This window comes from Herpailurus yagouaroundi, unplaced genomic scaffold (assembly GCF_014898765.1).
Source record: "Herpailurus yagouaroundi ecotype Mexico unplaced genomic scaffold, PumYag 67793, whole genome shotgun sequence".
Taxonomy (NCBI): Eukaryota; Metazoa; Chordata; class Mammalia; order Carnivora; family Felidae; genus Herpailurus; species Herpailurus yagouaroundi.
This window is the reverse complement of record NW_024420586.1, coordinates 15,645,480-15,666,292: the sequence shown is the minus strand read 5'-3', so window position 1 is coordinate 15,666,292 and position 20,813 is coordinate 15,645,480. Positions and strand designations below refer to the sequence as shown.

At 42.8% G+C, this 20,813-nt stretch overlaps 1 protein-coding gene across 1 annotated transcript in view; it reads right to left on the bottom strand.

The window, feature by feature from the left end:
- The window catches only part of LANCL3 (LanC like family member 3), a 97,721-nt gene that overhangs the window by 57,916 nt on the left and 18,992 nt on the right, over positions 1-20,813 (bottom strand). The gene's annotated exons all lie outside the window — the stretch shown is intronic.

Below are 20,813 nucleotides of genomic sequence, written 5' to 3'. Positions count from 1 at the left end.
CGCCTAACCGACTGCGCCACCCAGGCGCAGTCGGTTAGGCGTCTGACTTCAGCCAGGTCACGATCTCGCGGGCCGTGAGTTCGAGCCCCGCGTCGGGCTCTGGGCTGATGGCTCAGAGCCTGGAGCCTGTTTCCGATTCTGTGTCTCCCTCTCTCTCTGCCCCTCCCCCGTTCATGCTCTGTCTCTCTCTGTCCCAAAAATAAATAAACGTTGAAAAAAGAAGTATTTACCGAAGGCCTCGTCTGAGCCTGGCCATGTTCTAGGTGCTGGATACAGAAGTGCACTAAACTGACAGGGCCCCTGCCCTTGTGGCACTTATATTCTAGTGAAAATGCACACCACAGAACAGAAACAAATACGTGTGATAGATCATCAGGTTGGGATTGTGATAAATACCACGAAGAAAAATCAAGCAGGGTAAGGGGCTGCAGTGTGCGGCGGGGGGGAGGGGGGGGGACATGCTATTTTCGATGGCAAGGTCAGAGAAGGCCTTTCTGAGAGGTCTACACTCCAGCAAGTTTAAGGTATCTGGTTTCCACCTCATAGCAGATTAGAAGCAGTGCATTAGATGAGGACGGGAACATCATTTGAAGGCAGACAAACTGACAGAGCAAAGAGTGTCAACTGACAATAAGGCAAGGATGCAGGAGTTGTCCACCAGCAGGTCCAAGCACTCAGATGACCCAGCGTGAGGGCCGCAGACCTTCCCACTTCATTAGCCTTTAGGACATCCTTGTGATAAAGCTCAAAACAGCCTTCTGGTCTATCACTTCTCTCACGGTACCATTGCCACTGCCGGCCCTCTCCTCCACTAGACAGTGAGCATTTTGAGGGCAGGGATTTGGTCCTGCCTGTCATTGTATCCCCGGTACCTGCTACAACAAAGGGACATAGCACAGTGGTCAGTACATATTTACTATCTGCCTGGCTGTCTGATGAAGTTGAGTCACCCCCAAAATATTGCTACAACATTACTATTTACAGAATTCTCTGCGTAAGCATGTAATAGAATTTAGACTTCGGAATGAATAACACATCAAGCTTTAACTTTTAAGACTGCGTGTTTAAAGCAAGAGAAAAGTATCAGCCATCTGGAGAATTCACAGGAAACTCCTCATTTCCCAAAGCTTCTAGGGAAATGAGGTGTTACTGTGCTAATCAATCTTGTCTTGACATCACCTGATCTCTCTCTACCACTCAGCCTGGAGCAGTGGTGTTCAAACTTCAGGGGCTGGTGAGAAAATTCAGGTTTCCAGGCTCCATCCTCAGAGATTATGATTCACTAGGTCTGAGATATGGGCCAGAATAATAAAACAACAACGTTACTGAATGCTTAGTGATTGCTGGGCTTCATTTTAAATGCATTTCATGTCCTATCTCATCTAATCCACAAAACAATCCTATGACACACTTTGCAGATGAGGAAAATAAGGCACAGAAGGCTCCAGTAACTTGCCTAGGAACACACGAGTGAGTAGCTCTGAGATTCAAACACGGGCACTCGATCCAAAGCCTATGCAGTGAGGCTTCTCAGTTAACTGCCCTCCAGTATGAACTCACAGCCAGTTACGCTGGTGGTCTGGGAGCCCCATCGTTAAACACGGGCCTAAAAACACAGTCTTTTCCTTCAATTCCTGCACCGTCTATCTAGAACTACTGTTACTTTGACCTGGCCCATTTAGGGAACTCTCAAATTTCCCACATCAGAAGGGGACCGCAGGGCCTATCCTCATGCTTAAAATGACGACTAGGTCTATATCCACGAGAAGGATGGAATGAATAGAACACAAATCATGGTAAGACAGGTAAGCAAACACATCTCAAACCATGGTTTGGGATGGGAGACGATAAAGACAAGGCCATAGCCACGGAGCAGAGGAGATGGCCAAGGGACAGGGGGGTCGCTGGTAAGAGGGGAGAAAACTACTTGGCATTCAGCACTCTGCTTCTCTGTCTTGGACTGAAGCAGCCGGATCGTCTGGGAGATCGTGTAAAGACTGGTGCTCTTTGCCTGAAGCCTTTCCCTGGCTTTATGGGTGTGTTTGGTCTGGACATGGGGTAGGCTGGAGGTGTTAGAGTTAATGCACCCAACTAATAAGGGACAGGAACTGGTAGACAAACACGCCACATTCCTCACCCCTCCTAAGGGACAACGCTATGGTGTGTTTCTACACCAGCTCTGAAAGGTCCCCATTGCATTGTGCCCCAGCTGCCTACGAGTAACCTGCTTATCATCACACAGTTTGTTGGTTTTCTCCCCTTGACCTCACTTTGTACTCCCTCACTATGCTTCTTGGGATCACCTCCCATGTAAACTACTTGTTCCCAAATCCTTGTCTCAGGGTATACTTTAGGGGAACCTGAACTAAGACAAGGAGTGTTTACAATAAATATAGTGGCAACTACAGGTGAAGTTCTCAAATTGATGGACCTCTTGGCGTGTGAGGAGGGGCTCTGCTGGCTGGCAAAGCCACTGATGAACACTTGCAACTTCTGCTTTTCCTGTTGAATTCTTTTTTATTCTCTCCTTTCCAGGTCTGTGGCCCAAAATGTTTAAAAATGGCCAAAACTGGCTTCTAAAACAAAGATGCAAGAAAAAGAATGGGGCAGTTTCTGGGATTAGACTATTAGTAAGGGCCAAGCATTCTGTCTACAGGGATAAAAGGGGGGAAAGAAACAAGATGAGAAATAGGGAGACACTAATTTAAAGCCTAAAGCATGTCTCAGGTTCCCCTGTGTGGCAGGCTACATTACCCAGAAATGTCCACAACAGCCCATCCACATGCTTTTCCAGAACCTTTTCATTCCCCTTCCCCTTGAGCCTCGATGCCCACTGTGACTGCTCTGACCAACAGAGTACTTTAGCAGTGACGCTATATGACATCCAAGGCTAGTTCATGAACAGCCATGCACTTCTGCCATATTCTCAGGGTGCTCACTTAATCCAGCCACCATGGTGTAAGAAAGCCCAGGCAGTCAGTCTGTGGAAAGGCCAATGTGGAGAGGAACCAAGGCTCCCAACGCCAGATGAGCTCCCAAGAGACAACCAGCACCAACTTGCCACCCCTGTGAGTGAGCCATCTTGAATAATGGTTCCCTTAGTCCGAAGTTGAGCCCTCCGGACTGATAACAGAACAAACAAGCCATCTCTACTGAGATGAACCCTACTCAAATTTCGGATTTTTGAGCAAAACAAATGATTATTGTTGTTCTGAACTACTGAGTCTCATGAGGCAGTTTGTTAGGCAGCAGTAGATAACTGATGTAGTTTCCCAAGAATGGAAAGCTAACTCAGAGTGTTTAATCAAAACCCTTTTTTGAAAGCCAGAGTAGATTTTCCCCATTCTGAAGCCTGCAGTCTCAAGTGTTCTCCTGGACCTCCAGACCTCTACCTCTTTCACCAGTTCTGCTAGAGCAATAGGGAAAGCTTCCCATCTCGCCAAGAGCTTCCACGTGACTGTAAATATTTGTCAACCAAGAGACAGGCATAGTGTTCCCCTCATCCTGTCCAGGCCAGTTTCCTTGGAAACCTAATTTTCTGCGGATTCCCTGGATTCCCTCTTGCAAACAAATTTTATTAGAGCAGAGATGGAGTCTTAGGTACTTTGGGTAAACCTAATAAATCCAAGGACCCATGTGGTCCAATCCTGGAGCCACATCTCTTTTGGCAGCTACAGATCATCAAAAAGCAGCTCCTTTCTTTACTTGTCTTTCAAAGTACAATAATAGAAATCCATTCATAACCCTCAGTAATACTTCCTCAAACCCCTTCCCCATTCTCCAATCCCTTTGTCCATTCCAGATGCTTTAGAACCTTTTATACACCAAAGATTTCTTAAGTCCCAGAATCTACTTGGTTTCCTTTCCACCCCCTGCTCTCTTTTCTCTCCCCTTCTCCCCAAACCTTGATTTAGCCTCTAGGTCAGCAAGGAGTAATTTTTACCCACTCAAGGAAGGTTAGAGGGACAATAAAGAGGGATTCTGGGCAGAGAAATATGTGTTTCTTTTTGGCAGGGAGAAGGTTTCTGGAAGAAGGTGGGAGGGAAGGATGCTACCACCAAAATTGATTTTGTCTCAACACATTAAAAAGCATCCATTTAAATCTAACTAGCTAATGAATAGCAACAAAAAGATAAAAACAGGAAATAAGTAAAGAACCTTTGTTAATGAAAAGATGTGTCTTAGAATCTATTGAGCGAATTTAGTTTTTAGATTTAATCTTAATATTCGGAAGACTTCCCATTCTGTAGCACCGAGGAACACCTAAAGCGCATTTCTGGCAATTTGATCCAATTTCTGCTTTAAGTTCAATTCCCTCTGTCAACTCAATTACCTGATTTTGTTTGTTTTCAGTCATCACTTCTGGCTCTCCTTTTTCCGACATGAATGTGAACATTCAACATGAATAAAGACAATTTGAGGATTTCCTGGTGAGGACTTAGATTCTGAAGAGTTGTTTACAATTAGCCATCATTCCATATTTTAAGATAGATCTTAGGTATTTTCTTTTCCTTGGCATTGGTTTGCTATGGTCCCTTTCGCCCATTATCCAGGCACCCAGTGCATCATAATTCTAAGTCAGGTAAGCAACTTACCAGCTATTTGTGCAAACAGTAGAAACCTTATTTAATAATAATTACAAGTGCAATGGGAAAAATAAAATTACTAACAGATCTTCCATTGTCTGAGTACAAAGATACTCAGGACTAGCTAAAATCGATCATTCCTCTCCCCACCTCCGCCCCGACCCCAAGAAAATTTTGCATTTATTCTTAGTTTCCTGACCATTCCCTCTACCCCTTAACTCAGTGGTCCTCCAAGTATGGTCACGGCATCAGGACCATCAAACATCACCTGAGAACTTGACAAAAATACAAATTCCCTGCCCCTAGCCCAGGCCTCTGGAAATACTCTGTAGTAGGCCCAGCAACCTGTGTATGAACAAGCCCTCCAGGTGATTTGAAGGCCTGCTGGGTTGTGAGAACCACTGCTTTAGAACATAAAATTGGATCAGAATGGTACAGTTACCTGAAATTGAAAGGACCTGAGTCCTGTTCTGTACTCTGCTATTAGTTTACTGTGTGGCCTTCGTCAAGACACTGCACCTCTCCGGACCTCAGTTTTCTCACCTTTAGAATGAAGAACTTGGGACAGAACTTCTTTTAAGGTCCTTACCACTTGTAGAAAGTAACAAGGTCGCTGCCTTCAAGAGCACTAGCCAAGTACTGTAATGTCATGGCATATGATTCCATTTTTTTTTTCATGTCAGATTTTTTAAAGTTTCAGGAAAGGCTAACCCAATCTTGTCAAAATGACTAAATACTTTAAACAGCTAGAAGCAGTATTTAAAACGTTTCTGTCAAGATCAAGTCATTTGTTAAAGTTGCTGGTGAATGCTCCCTGACAGTTTATCTCCCTCAGAATTTATCATTTCTTAGCCGGAAATATTAATTCATCTGATCAGTCCAGGAACCTTGATGTGCAATTATTTTTTATTTGTCCTAAAAATAGATTCATAATTCCCCTTCCATTCAGAAGAATATTTTCCTGTACAAAAGTGACTCAGCATTCGGTAGGATTGTTATTAAGATGCCAACCTGGCATATTCTCTCAGTAGGAATGGTATTTCAACACATTCTTGCAATAATATCAAAACTTAATTTTGATAGCAAATGTTACGTACGATTTATATGGCAAGAGGGTACCATGATACTCCTTTTGAAAACCTTTCATCTTTTCCTGCTAATAAATTCAGTTCGGTATTTTTGAGCCGAGACCAATCCTAAGTGGAGACACAGAACGTGGGCTGGGAGCCTCTTGCTGAATCTCAAGAAATGATTCATTCCATCCATTTGTCAAACTTCGGAATGTGACAAGCAAGCTTCTGATGAAATAGATAGATTTTCCAGGTGGGATGAAATCCTGACACAAGTAGTTTTGAAATTAGCTTAATCTTTCTATTACTGAGGGAGCGGGAAATGAAAAATGAGGTTTTTACCTGAAGGGTCTGTGATAATAGGTAAACTACAGAGCTTACAGAGTCACAGTGAAAAATGGTTTCGGGATCTGGAAACACAGAAAAGCAAGGATACATATATGGTGTGGGGGGAAAAGTCCTTTAACGCGGCACTTTTGCGTTCAAGGATAAACATTAAGAGAAGAAACTAAGACATTGCTTGCATAAGTGTCACAACTGGACACAAGTCAAATGGTCAACCCGGGCCACTGTTTGGTCCAAACCAGCTAACAATGTTCAAGGACAATATAACATTTACTTGGCACTGTGCTACCGCAAAAAAGCAGATGTGGTTAAAGGGGCAAAATGGGATCAAGAGACCGGGGTCTTCACTAAGCAACTAACCAGGCTGCTTTGCACGCGTTGCTCCTGCACAGATGGACTCGTGGGGGGAGAAGGTCCTTTCCAGCTCCTATGCTGCAGGAGCCCATCATAAGAATGACACTTTGTGGAGGAGATGGACTTACACGTGAAACAAGACAATTCGATTAGGATGTGGAAGCTCAGTGTATTTCAAGCCTCCCAGACAGGGAGTTGCCTTGGGTGGGAGTATAGGCATCGGCCGGTTCGGGTAAAGCCTCACTAGGGTACATCAGGAGAGAAAGTCCACTCAAGCGTCTGGGTTCCATCTCTTCGTTTGGTAAAGATTTAATGAGCACTTACTATGTGTCAAACACTGTTCCAGGGGATACATCATGGAACAAAACAAAGATCTCTGTCCTCAAGGAGCTCATATTCTTGCATGGTGTGGATAGAAGAGTTATCGCAGCAGGCCTGCTTCCAAGACTGGCCCTCGTCTGGCGTTTGGGAACTTGGATTTCTGGGCAACCATTCCCAGGACTAGTAAGGGTGTCTTGCTCTGCCTAAACTATTTGTGCAAGCAAGAAATATAGTTTATTTGGGAACACTTGCTTTCCTTCTGGGAGGCTAGAGTTTTGGGACATGCCAGGAAGAGCGTGCCTACATGACCAGCCCCTGGTGAAAACCCTGGGCGCTTGGTCTCTAATGGGCTTCCCTGATGGGCAACACTTCACACGTGTTGTCACAACTCTCTGCTAGGGAAATTAAGCATGTCCTTTGGATCCACTGAGAGAGGATCCTTGGAAAACTTGCATCCAGTTTCCCCCTCCAGACTTCACTCCAGGCCCCTTTTCTCTTTGCTGATTTTGCTTTGTGTCCTTTTGCTACAATAAATCATAGCCATGGTTATAACTATTACACTGAGTCCTTTGAGTTTTCCCAGTGAATCATTGGTCCTGGGGTGGTCTTGGGGAAGCCCAACACCCAAGAGGAGGAAGTTCAGACACTATGCAATTAATACTATAGATGGCTGAATTATCTAGTGTACTACAAGGTGCTTGGTGTTAAGGAAAGAAGAAAATGTAGAGCAGGGAAGGAGGTTTGGATGTTGTGGTGAAGGGGCTGAGCATACTGTATTGAACGGGAGGGTCAGTGTAGGTTTCATTGAAAAGGTGGCATGTAATCAAAGACCTGAAGGAGGTAAGGATATTAACCAAAGTGATGTGTGAGGGAAGAACTTTCTAGACGAGGGTACAGCTCACACAAAGACCCTGACATGGCAGTGTGACCAGGTGTTTGAGAAACAGAAGGAGGCTGGTGTGTCTACAGCAGTGATAGCCGGGGGAGATAGGGAGGAGATGAGGTCAGAGAGGTGAGGCCAGGAAGGGAGGATGCCCATTATACAGGGCCTCATAGGCCACCATGAGGGTAACAGAAATAAAAATTAGAGTAGGATAACTAAGAGGAAGTCAAGGGTGAGGTGAATATACAAAAATACACATACCAGGGACGTGCATAGCTATTAGGTGGGATGTGAATTTATATTGGTCTGAGAAGGAAAATCTCAGGTGCTGAGTCACTGTATTTCAATCTTAAGGTAAGAATTATGTCCAAAGCACCATATAATAGCTTAATAATTGGGAATAATAATTGCTATCCAGGGGCGCCTGGGTGGCTCAGGTGGTTGAGCATCTGACTCTTGATTTCGGCTCAGGTCATGAACCCAGGGTCATAGGATCGAGCCCCACACCAGGCCATGCGCTTAGTGTGGAGCCTGCTTGGGATTTTCTTTCTCCCCCTCTGCCCCTCTTCCCTACTTGTGCTCACTCTTTGAAAATAAATTAAAAGTTAAGAAAATTTAAAACTAGAGATACTTTTTCTAAAAAGACAAAAACCTGCTGTCTCTTTTTTGTTTTTCATGTGAGCAGCAAACAGCAAAGGCACGTCACTGAGCACCACCGCATCATTCAGGCCTCACCTTGCAGTTACATACATTTAATACCTCGCACTGGCCATGTAGAGGGGTAGAGGGATCAAGGGTCTGATACATGTGAGGTGAAGAAAGGTATTTGTGATTACCTGTGGCAGCCTCAATGAGACCTGTTAAGGGAAAAGGGGTTGTGGGGGGGGGGGGGTGTGGAAAACTCAGCACCTGCCCCACACCTTCTCTGTCACACACACCTGCCTGTGCCTCCCAGAAGTCTAGAAGCCTTAGAAAACACATCCACACATGCAGGTGCAACACACTGCTTCACGCTGCCTCTCTTATCACACACTGTGACAGACTACAAAGCCTGACACCAAGCTTTCCCTCTCTGCATCCACGCCCTTGCAATTTTCCTTTGTAGTTCCTCTCAGCAATGGGGGAAGGGAGTCCAACAGTCTATCTTTTGAAAGTGGACCGGTCATGTGACCGGTTGACCTGCTTTAGTCCACGCGCAGCGGAAGTGATGAAGCACCACTTTCGACCCTAAGCCTCAAGAGGCCTTGCATGTTTCTACTCCCACTCCTGGAATCCAGTCACCCCTATAGCTCCAGCCAACAGCTGGCCAACAGAAAGGCACACAGGTGAGGCCATCCCCCACCAGCCAGTTCTAGCTGCTAACTCCAGATATATCAGAGTGCATACATATTTTCGGCTAACTCCAGATATATCAGCACCATCAGCCGAGTGCAGCCCAGATCAGAACTGTCAGATAGACTGGGGAGCAATAACAAACGAAACAGAAACCACTAAGTTGTGAAGTAGTTTTGTTTTGCATTGGTAACTGACACACGTGCCCAAGCTTGAGTGTCTCTGAAAGAATTCTCCAGATGACTCATAACAGGAGCTGCAGAGCTAAAAGCACTACGGAATCTCTCACAGTATCGCTTAGGACAAAGGCCCACCCGACTACCACTTTGAAGCCAGGAGGACCTGGAGGGAGGCCACTCACGTCCAGGATGGGATGCTTAACTTCCAAACAGCCCTTCCATTTGGACTTTGGAGTCCAACAGCTGTCACACTGCTTCTCTCTCTCTGGCTGGCCAGGGGAAGAGCAATTGAAATGTTGGAAACGATCTCTGCTCAAGTACAACAAAGGGCAGATTCTCGCATGGCTCAGGGAGGCTGGCCTTTGGCAAAGCGGGGAACGGCAGGAAGGGCACAGACGCCAGAGCAGCTGAGAAAGAACTCAGTGCCTGGGTGAAGCGTGGGCAGGCTGCCCGGTGGGGAGGCTGGCAGCGTTTCAATGTTACAGCCTCGTTGTGCAGAGCTGAGAGAATATTTTCATCTCCCAAGAACAACAGAGCTGCCCATTTTACTGCATGTTTCTTAGGCGGCAACGTGTAAGGTTAATTCAAAACCTGAATGTGTCCATGCCCATCAACCTCAACGCCTTTTTCATTCTCTTCAACTCCATTTTTTCCCTTGACTGCTGCACAAGGTATCCCCTCTAATCACTGTGCTCTGAAAAGAAAAGGTCAAGATATTTCAAGTACCCTTCAAAGTCATACCGAGAATTCTCTCAAAACAAGTTGAATAAGTACAGTGAAAGCAGGCCCGACTTTCCAATGAAAATGTGGATCATAAAATGACATAAAAACTAACAATCACAGTGGAGTTCTGCATTCATGCATCTATTTATTTTTTTAATTTTTTAATGTTTATTTTTGAGAGAGAGAGAGAGAGAAAGAGAGAGCGCGCGAGCAAGAGCGAGCGAGCAGGTGGGGGCAGAGAGAGAGGGAGACACAGAATCTGAAGCAGGCTCCAGGCTCTGAGCTCTCAGCGCAGAGCCCAACGCAGGGCTCAAATCCACAAACCATGATCATGACCTGAGCTGAAATCGGACACTCAGCTGACTGAGCCACCCAGGCGTCCCCATTCATGCATCTATTTATTTGGTGCCAAGGAAGGCAGAAAATAAGACAGCACAGACTCCTTGCCCCCTAGAGTTTGAGTTCTTGGGTCTGCCCACGAGGAGCTCTCAGCCCCGGCACAGCTCAGGACCCAAAGTGCCAAGTGCCGTGGTGGAAGCAGTTTCCAAGTTCGGTGCAAACACGAAAGGGGGGGTAACACTTACAAGTATGTCAAAAGGGCAGATGAGCCAATGTGATGTGAAATTAGAGCCCAGCCTCCCACTGTTCATAGCTCCCAGGGACCTGGAGTCTTGTTCATTCACTCAGAGGAGTACATGAAAAACTCTGAAATTCTCCTTTGTTCTATCTTCGCCACATAATCCTACCGAGACCCTGCCCATCCTTTAGACCTGGACACGAACTATTTTATACTCTTTTTGGAAGCAGGAAAGGGAATTCTAAGAACTAATCTCCGGATTCGAGACAGAGTAAAGGAGGCCCCACCCATATCTTTTCACAATCACCATCTCCTGCCAGACTTTGTACAGGAGCCTGTGAAACACTTCTATTTCCTCTAGATGAGTAAAGTAAAATTAAACGTTGCCTTTTATTTCACTATTCTCCTCCAAATTCTAAAATCTGCACAAGACAGAAATCATCATTCCCTTTCATCCAGTGACCAGGCTACAGATAAAAATGTCTGAGCTAATTCAGAGCCAGAAAGCACGGAGAAAGGGGATTAAACAAGGCAATCACCTTCAAAATGTTACAAAGCCAACCTGAAAAGCCTGATCTTGAACATACGCACCATGTTTTTAATCAAGAGAAATACATCGCCCTCTCCTCAAAATTGCATTTTTCTTCATCTTCAAAAGAAGAGTTAACTTCTAGCAACTAAATTATTTTAATAAGGTTAAATGAAGAAGGGGAGGGGGGAAAAGGCAGTTACCCAGCTCAAAAGTGTGGAAAATCATAATCTCACACAGGTCTAATTAACTCTACTTGATACAAAATGTTGTCTAAAAATCAACAGCAAACACAGTAACATCACTGGTAAGATGTTTATTATTTAAGAATCAATGTCCAAGGAACATTTTTAAAAGGAATATACTCACGATTTTCATGTTCCAGGTTGCTTTATTCTTTATCCAAACACCTTATTGATTGCTCCTTATCAAGAAGTGAATCTTGAAGGGTCCCAAGAGGCATTCTAATTATAATTAATAGTACAAGGTTTTCTTTCAGAGTCATTAGGGATTCATTAAGCTGACAACACAAGCTGTTTAATACTTGAACTTGCTAATAAAACTGTAGGATAAGAGGTACTGCCATATTTATGACTTTGGAAATTCTGTTTTTGAATTTCCAAGCTACTTTGTGTGCACAATGTCCGTTTACCATTCCTTTCAATTTTAGGTGTATTTTGTTCCTTCAAAACCCAATGTGCATATGTATCTGACTCAGAAGGAATCAAGTTTGGGTGTCGAAAGGCTGTTTCTTCCCTGTACCAAGCCTCCCTCCCAGCATACACTTCTCCTATTTCCTAGTAATGAATATCGGATTCTAAGAAAAAAGCAAAGTTTAGTCACAGAGGGCAGAAAAATTTTGCTTCTGGTTACGTTAGGTATGGCATATGGTTAGTTGCCTACCCAATGTCTGTTTCCCCGTAACAGAACCCCAACAGCTTTTAAGGTGGCCCAGATAAACGCGAGCTTTCCCAGGCCCCTCTGTGTGGCCATGCCAACAGTTCTGGTCAACAGACAGACAGGGAAATTTGCTGGAGATTTCGTGGACAGATTTTGCTTCCCTGGTGGGTCCAGACATAGGACAGCCTTTCCTCTGCTTCCTGCCTTGAACACAGACATTGTATCTGGAGCTTCACCACAGACCCTGCAACCTTCAGGTGGGAAAGGCAAAGAGGTACGCCACCAACTCTTGCACGCATGCCAGCAGCCACCTAACTGCAGACTTGTTTGCATGGTAGAATAAAAACCCCATCTGCCTAAGCCACTGTGAGTCAGGTTTGCTACCACAACTAAGTGCATCACTGATACATTCCGCCAGGAGAGGAATCCAGCTTTCACGTTCAGATCTGAGTAGATTTCCTTGTTTGAGATAATCCCTGTTAGAATACTGTCCTTTGCTCCTTGGGAACAGAAGCATACGAGGGCCTCACAGTGAGCAATGGCTGCACATAGACTCTAATAATATCTCTTCTCATCACTTTTATTCCCCCCTCAAGACCAAAGCAAGCAATGAAACTATGTTATTAAAGCAGTACTCACTTCCATGCACCACTGATCACTAAGTTGGATTTGCACGTGAAAACTATAGCCTTCTGAGGACGTCATCAGGTGGCACAGCACAGAGCCTGCATCCTACACTTCTCCTTGGGACTTGGGGGTTTGTTCCTTTGATATGATGCTGTGGGGTTACCTTCAGGGTGACATTCATCACAACTCTTGGCTCAACAGCATTTTCTGATGGGAATAAAGTTGACATCTTTAATGACCAAAGCAAAAAGACCTTAAAGGACACAGACATAAAAGGAGTGGTTCCTGATGAGAAGACTGTCCACAGAGTAAGCAGAATGTTCTAAGTGAACAGAAGGATGTGGGCAATGACTAGTTTGGGTGAGGAGGCTAACGTTCTGGGTGAAGAGCTATGCCAGGACCCCACTTGCTAGTTTGAAAGAAGGGGTACCCTTCTGAAAGGAGGTGGTTCAAAAGCGTTTAGCATCTTGCCAAAGTGTGGTCTTCAGAGCAGGAACAATGGCATCACTGGAAGCTTCTACGAAATGCAGAATCTCAGGTCCTGTCCTAGATCTTTAATAGGTTATCTAGGTGATTCAGATGCATCGAAGTTGGAGAAACACTGGTTTAAAACTCTAAGAATGTTGCTAGCACGTTACAACACCAGAACTCAGGGGATGTAAAGTATTCCCATGCCAGCGAATGGCAGGCAGCGTCTAACATTCAGTGGGCCATAAATGTTGCCTGTGGACGCTGCAAAGATTTATAGTATTTGCCATGGCAGCCAGAAAAAAAATTTACTCTGCCCATGGCACCAATGATTAATATATTCAACTGGTCTGAAGATATTAATTTTCCCCTAAAAGGTCATTTATCAAGGTCTCTAAGGTTAATACACATTCTTCAAGATGACACTTGTTGCCAGGAGCTATGCTGTGGACATGCAAGACAGGCGTCTCATAAAGATGCTTCCTCCTGTCACTTCAACAAAGCAACACAAATATCCCAGAAGCCTGGTGTGCTGTCTGGTTTATGCCACTATGCCACCATGAAGGTTTATCCTGGGCACTTGTGCTACTTGGTCAGACCCTAGAATGCTTTGACAGATCGTCTGCAGCATTATTTAAGAACTGGGAGCTTATGTATACCCAAATCATGGTACCACTTTGCTTAAAAAGTAAAAGGCACATTTTGCTCTACTAAGAGTGTGATCATCTAATCAAATAAAATCACATGTACCCCGCAGCCTCCATGGATTGTGTCAGCCCTGCAAGTCAGTGGTGTTCTCGACAGTGTATCAAGGAAAGGAGATGAAACTCAAGTTGAGAGAGCTTATTTTAAATTCATTAAGAGTGTTCACAGGAAGCAGGCATTTTCCAAAAGAACATCAGGATTTCTTGCCCTATAAACCGAGCTGGAAATATTTCTGCTTCTAGCAGTGTGGTGGTCCAAGGCAGTGTTTCCGGAAGTGAGGTTCCTAGAACAGCAGCATCAGCATCAACTGGGAACTTGGTAGAAACACAAATTCTCACATCCCATCCCACACTTAACCCAAGGCACAGAGACTTGTCTTTTAACAAGCTCTCCAGGTGATTTTGCTGGAAGCTAAACTTTGAGAACTATTAAGATCAATGCCATTCAGAGTATCAGTGGTGAAGGACCCATTTTGCTTTTCTATTTCTAAAGTAACATACGTCGGTGCCTGGGTGGCTCAGTTGGTTAAGTGTCTGACTATGGCTCAGGTCATGATCTCACGGTTCGTGCGTTTGAGTCTCGCATCAGGCTCTGTGCTGACAGCTCAGAGCCTGGAGCCAGCTTCAGATTCTGTGTCTCCCTCTCTCTACCCTTCCCCTGCTTGCACTCTGTCTCCCTCTCTCAAAAATAAATAAAACATTTGGGGTGCCTGGGTGGCTCAGTCAGTTAAGCGTCCAACTTCAGCTCTGGTCATTATCTCGCGGTTTGTGAGTTCAAGCCCCTCATTGGGCTCTGTACTGACAGCTCGGAGCCTGGAGCCTGCTTTGGATTCTGTGTCTCCTTCTCTCTCTCTGCCCCTCCCCCACTTGTGCTCTGTCTCTCTCTGCCTATCAAAAATAAAAAAATTTAAAAAATTTAAAAAAATAAAACATTAAAAAAAATTAAAAATTAAAAAAAAATAACGTACTGATCCACTGCCAGAAAATTAAATTACAATACATATTAAATACAAGTCCATTTTTTTTTTTATTATTAGATCCAACCGACAAAAGTTTTTGGTGTAATTACTAAAGAAGTCCCTAAGTGCATACTCTCAATTTCTGTACTTGTACCCTTTTAGACCAGTAACACATTTGCAGAATGGCATTGGCCTGCAAGATACTCTTTGAGTGGCACTGGTCTAAATACTCAGAAAGGCCTTTCCTTTTAATAAAGGAACAACATAATTTCATCAATTCTAAGATGCACCTATTTTCTACATTTTAACATCTCTGAAATCAGAATGTATCTCCAAATCACTCTCTGTCTGGAGGCAGTAGGACTTGGCTCACGTGGTCTGTGCATGTGCATCAAAACATCCAAAATGGATGTCAACTATTTGGAAAAAAATGCCAGTAGAACACTCTTTTAAGAAATGTTGCATTGCAATGCTTTTGATGGCACAGGGGACTGTATTTGCTGAAAAATCACAGACATCAGTGAGTCAAAGGAGACAGTAATTCAGACCTGTTGGTGTGTGAATGTGAGAAAGTTTTATGAATACCGTAACAAATTTATTTTGCTTATATTTTTCTAGATGTACACAAGAGTGATCTATGATAAAAGTCAATGTTAAAATGACTCTAAAAAGAACTCTTTAAGAAATAAAAAAGTATTGTCAGTTTAATGGACTGTTTTTGCTCTTTCTCACTGGTACATGAGAAAAATGCATCATATAAATGGCAAAGTCTTATAATCGATTTAATACTGTATATCCTTCACAAGACCTATTTACCAATACATAGTTAGGCTCAAATACAATAAGGGAAGTCCCAAGGTCCCCCTTAAAAAAGTAAAACAAAACAAAAAACATGAGCTGAAGTATATGTGATAAGCAAGGGAAGGTTGCCCTGAGGGCAAATGTTGATATCTCTTGTATTAAGCTGGGAACTCAGGAAAAAGGCCAAAGTGGTTCCAGGCTGGGGGTATTCCTGAATCCCAGAAAGAACAAACACAAATCTCTGTAAGAAAGCATCCTGTTTAGGCACCACTTATTAAAATCAACCAAATATGTGTGCATGGTAAAAGAGTAAAAACCCAAGGAAACAAGCCACCATGAGTGACAATATGCAGAAACAACAAACAAGAAAATTAGACCACCAAAGATTTCCAATACTTAAATTAACGGATACTATATACCAAAACAATGCATTAAATGCTCCAAAAAAAGGTTGGGGCTGCTGGGTGGCTCAGTCGGTTGAGCATCAGACTCTTGATTTCAGCTCAGGTCATGATCTCACAGTTCATAAGATGGAGCTCAGTGCGGAGAGCACGGAGTCTGCTTGGGATTCTCTTTCTCCTCCTCTCTTTCTGCTCCTGCCCTGCTCTCCCATTCTTTCTCTCTCACGCTAAATAAATAAAGTTTAAAAAAAAAAAAAAAACTCCATGTAGTGCTATTGCTGGGAGCACTGGGTGTTGTATATAAGCAATGAACCATGGGAATCTACCCCGGAAACCAAGAGCACATTTTACACACTGTATGTTAGCCAGTTTGACATTAAATTAGATCAATAAAATAAAATAGAAAAAAAGCTCTAAAAAAAAGTAAAATCACAAAACTTAACAAGCAACATGAAATCTTAAGAAAGGCTCACCTGGAACTTACAAAAAAGAAAAACAAAATTGACAGACATAAAACTGAATGGATGGGCGAAATAGGTGAAACGTTGCTCAAGAGAACGGGTGAACTGGAAGATAGATTTGAACAGGTTGCCTAGAATGTAACACAGAGAAATAACTAAGTGGCAAATGTAAAAGAGAGGATAAGCAATATGAAGTGATACAAAAGATATTGTACATCCATTCCGATCCCAGAGGGATACAGAGCCCTGGTTCTCTACCTTGGTTGCACACTGGAATCACCTGTGGAACTATAAAACCATTGATGCCTAGGCCCCACTCCAGGAGAGTCTCATTTAATTGTTCTAGAGCACAGCCTGAGCTTCAGGAATTTTTAAGTTCCCCAGGTGATTCCAATGTGCAGCCAAGGTAGAGAAGCCCCGGTATCAAAAAAATGGGAAGCATCGTGAACTCAAGGTATTCATCTTAGAACACCAAAAGCACAAGTGACAAATGAAAAAGTAGATACATTGGGCTCTATAAAATTAAAACTTCTGTGCTTCATCAATACAGTTAAAAGACAACCCACACAATGGGAGAACATATTTGCAAATCCTATTTCTGATGAGGTATTTGTATTCAAAATATATAATCAGGGGGCCTATGTGGCTCAGTTGGTCAAGCGTCTGACTCTTGATTTTGGCTCAGGTCACAATCTCACAGTCATGATGTCATGGTCATGAGATCTAGCCCCACATCAGGCTCTGCACTGGTCATGGAGCCTGCTTAAGATTCTCTCCCTCCCTCTGCCCTTCCCATGGTCATGCGCTCACTCTCCCTCAAAAAAAAAAAATATATATATATATGTATATACATATATATACAACACAAATATATGTAACAACTTTTACAACTCGCTAATAAAAAATAATTCAATTACAAATTAAAAACGGGCCAAAAGACATTTCTCCAAAGATTTGCAAATGGCCAATAAGCAGATGAAAAGATGTTTAAAATCACAGTCACCAGGAAAATATATATCAAAGCCACAATTATATATCACTTCACACCCACTTGACGTGGCTATCAAAAAAAATCTGATAATAACAAGTGTTAGCAAGACTGTAGAGAACCTAGAACCCTCATACATTGCTGGTGTTGATAGAAAATGGTGTGGCTGCTTTAGAAAAACAGGCTGTCATTTTCATAAAATGTTAAAGTTACCATTTGACTGAGAAATTTTATTCCTAGATATATACCCAAGAGAAATGAAAACCTATGTCCAGCAAAAACCTGTTCAAGAATATTCACAGAACCATTATTCACAGTAGTCAATAACTGGAAATAACTTAAATGTCCATCAACTGATGACAGGATAAATAAAATGTGATGTACCCACATAATGGAAAATGATTTGGCAATAAAAAGGAAGAACTGATACACACCAGAACGTGGACAGACTCTGAAAACATTTTTTAAAGGGAAAGAAGGCAGTCACAAAAGGCCACATATTATTTCATTTGTATGAATGAAATGTTCAGAATAGGCAAATCCATGAAGACAAAAAAGTTGACTAGTGGCTGTGTAGGGCAGTGGGGGTAGGAGGAGGGGTTGTGTACAATGGAGGAGTGACTGCTAATTGGCTTCGAAGTTTCCTTTTGGGGTGACAAAAACCTAAATTTGATTATGGTGATATTTGCACAACCCTATGAACATATTAAAAGCACGGAATTGTGTACTCCATATGTGTGAATGGTATGGTATGTGAATTATCTCTCAATAAAGTTGTTAAAACATGGAGAAGAGGTAACATTTGAAAGGACAATGGCAGAGAATTTTCCAGAACTGATTAAAGACAAGAATCCACAAATACAAGAAGCACAACAGAAACAAGTAGGAGAATTACAATGAAATCTACTCTGGACACACTATGGTGAAACTGAACCAAGCTAAAAACAGAAATCCCTGGCAATCAAAATCCACTGCGAACACACTGAAGGCATCACAGCATCTTAACTGCCAGAGAACAGAACTTCAGAACTAGGTACTCCTCAGAAGGTACCACGTTTGGCCCGAAATCTAGAAAAAAACCAAAATGCCAGGCAGTAACAAAAATCAAAGCGGTATTGTTCTGCCCTTGATTCACATTTGGACAGGAACACAGCTTGCCTGATGGAAAACACAGAATGCTTTTAAGCTTGAAAGTTAAATGTTAAAAGCCATTTGACACAGTTTTACTTAGAATCTCTAAGAAGTCACAAGCACCAAGAGGAAGAACTGAGGGTTTTTCTCTGCTGCGAATGCTGATGGGGAGTTAGTTACACGTTGGTCTATATTCAACAGCAGAAATCAGAAACAGCTGTGCCGTACCGGGTACCATCTTGCTCATTAAAAGCTCACACTAAGCGGAAGAGAAATATTAAGTCATAGGATGCTGTATAAAAAATCAGGTTCATATTTCCTTCTAATTTCTTAGATTCAATGATCTCTTCAGCTATCTGTTGATTCACTATGCAAGGATTTGATGAGGCATTCATTTCTTAGCTATAGTAAAAGTATACTTACAGAAAGTGCCTGCACTCTTCCACTCTTATACATACATGGTTCATAAATATTTAACAACTGCTTAAGTAACAGTATTTTCATATGCAATTAAAGTGACAGTTCTCTGCTGTAAGTTATTTTCTTCTTTACAGGAAAAGCTTAAGTCCTTCAAAACAAACAAGACATTCTAATAGCTGATCAGGTGTCTACATCTGTCAGTGGTTACCAAGCACAAAGCAAACTTACAATAGGGGGAGATAAAGGTTGAGAAACATACAGAAGGTTTTATCACCCACATGAATATACAAGTAGATTTTTTTTTATTTTTTTTAAATATATTTTTTTCAACATTTATTTATTTTTGGGACAGAGAGAGACAGAGCATGAATGGGCGAGGGGCAGAGAGAGAGGGAGACACAGAATCGGAAACAGGCTCCAGGCTCTGAGCCATCAGCCCAGAGCCCGACGCGGGGCTCGAACTCACGGACCGCGAGATCGGGACCTGGCTGAAGTCGGACGCTTAACCGACTGCGCCACCCAGGCGCCCCAAAGTAGATTATTTTAAAAAGCAAAAGAGAAATCTTTTTAGATGTCAGGTACTGTACAAGTCCAAAATTATAGTTTCCTAAAAGGTCTCTCTAATGTTAACAGAGAGTACTATGTGTCAGCCCAGAAATGCCGAAGTGGATCATTCCGAACTGTCACAAGCTGGGTAAATTTCTCATTTTGTAATGTGAAAATGGTAGAATTTTACCATCCTCTGGCTGTCACAAAGCTGATTGTGAGAGAAAATATGACAATATTCACAAATAACCAAGTATCCTGTCCATCAAATATTTAATCCTAAGTGGCTCTGCTGTCAGACCCATAAAAGCTACATCACATTTAGGTAAGAGCTGCTTTTAAAACATGGGTTGTTCCTTCTTGAGCTTCAAATAAAGGGGGTTATTACTTTTATGAAATTAAAAACATTTCATCTGCATTACTTCCTTCCTTCAGTAAATAAGTATTAAGAATCCTCTGTTTGCCAGGATTGTGCTTATTATTCGGCTCAGTAGTAGAAAGAAGGGAGTGGAGATTAACGGCTCGGAGTTGCCCCAGGTATGCTGCAGGGAAGGTTCCCTCGGAAACGTGTAAGATGAAAACAAACATGAAATGTGCAGTGAACGGTACACCCAAAAGGGCAGCCAGACATGCCACGGAAAGGGAATGATTAAGAAAAAGGGCTTGTAAGAGAAATAACAAAAGAAACTCAGAAAAATAACAAATGTGGTGTTAGAAACTTTCTGCTAAGGATGATTTATCTCACAATTTGCCATCTACGTTCCATCCTCACCTGTTATTGCCCAAGCTGGTCTTCAACATCATACTACCAGTTCTTGGACTATGCTCTATTTGGGCACGTCTCACTGGCACCTGAACGCCTTCCAGACACCTCCTGTCTCTGATTTTTCAAGCTGCTGTGAGGAACCGGGGGTGGGAATGAGCAACTAATTCAGTCCTGGATCCCCAGGGCCGATTTAGGGGCTCTGCCAACTCCTTCAAGGGTTCTCTCCATGAATGGAAATGATGATCTGCCATTCAGTGAACAGTGATTAGTATATTTAGGGAATGGGGAATTTTAACATTAATGGTACTGCCAGCCCACAGCAGCAGACAATGACCTCAGAGGAGAACATGAGTTCCAGACTAGGTTCAGTCCATTATCAATTGGGAGCCGTAAGTCCTATAGGTAAACTCTGATTCTATCTCTTGTCTCTTTCCAACGGGTTGGTTCCTATCAAAAGTATCGGACTTGGAAATGTTATCTTTATCCTACTTATCAACCTTATATCCTTGAGAAGTCTACTTAACCTCTCTGCAAGGTTTTCTATTTTCTATTCTGAAAATGGTAGTAGTAATAATACCTAACTTAAAGAGATATTGTGAGAACTAAATGGGATAGCTTATGTGAAAAGTACTGAGCAGACTTAAAGGTCTATATAATTATTAGTTACTATTGGTTGCAATGACTTGGAAGCACTTTATTCTTGTTCTGCTTTACATAAGTGTTTCAACCAGTCTTTATCATA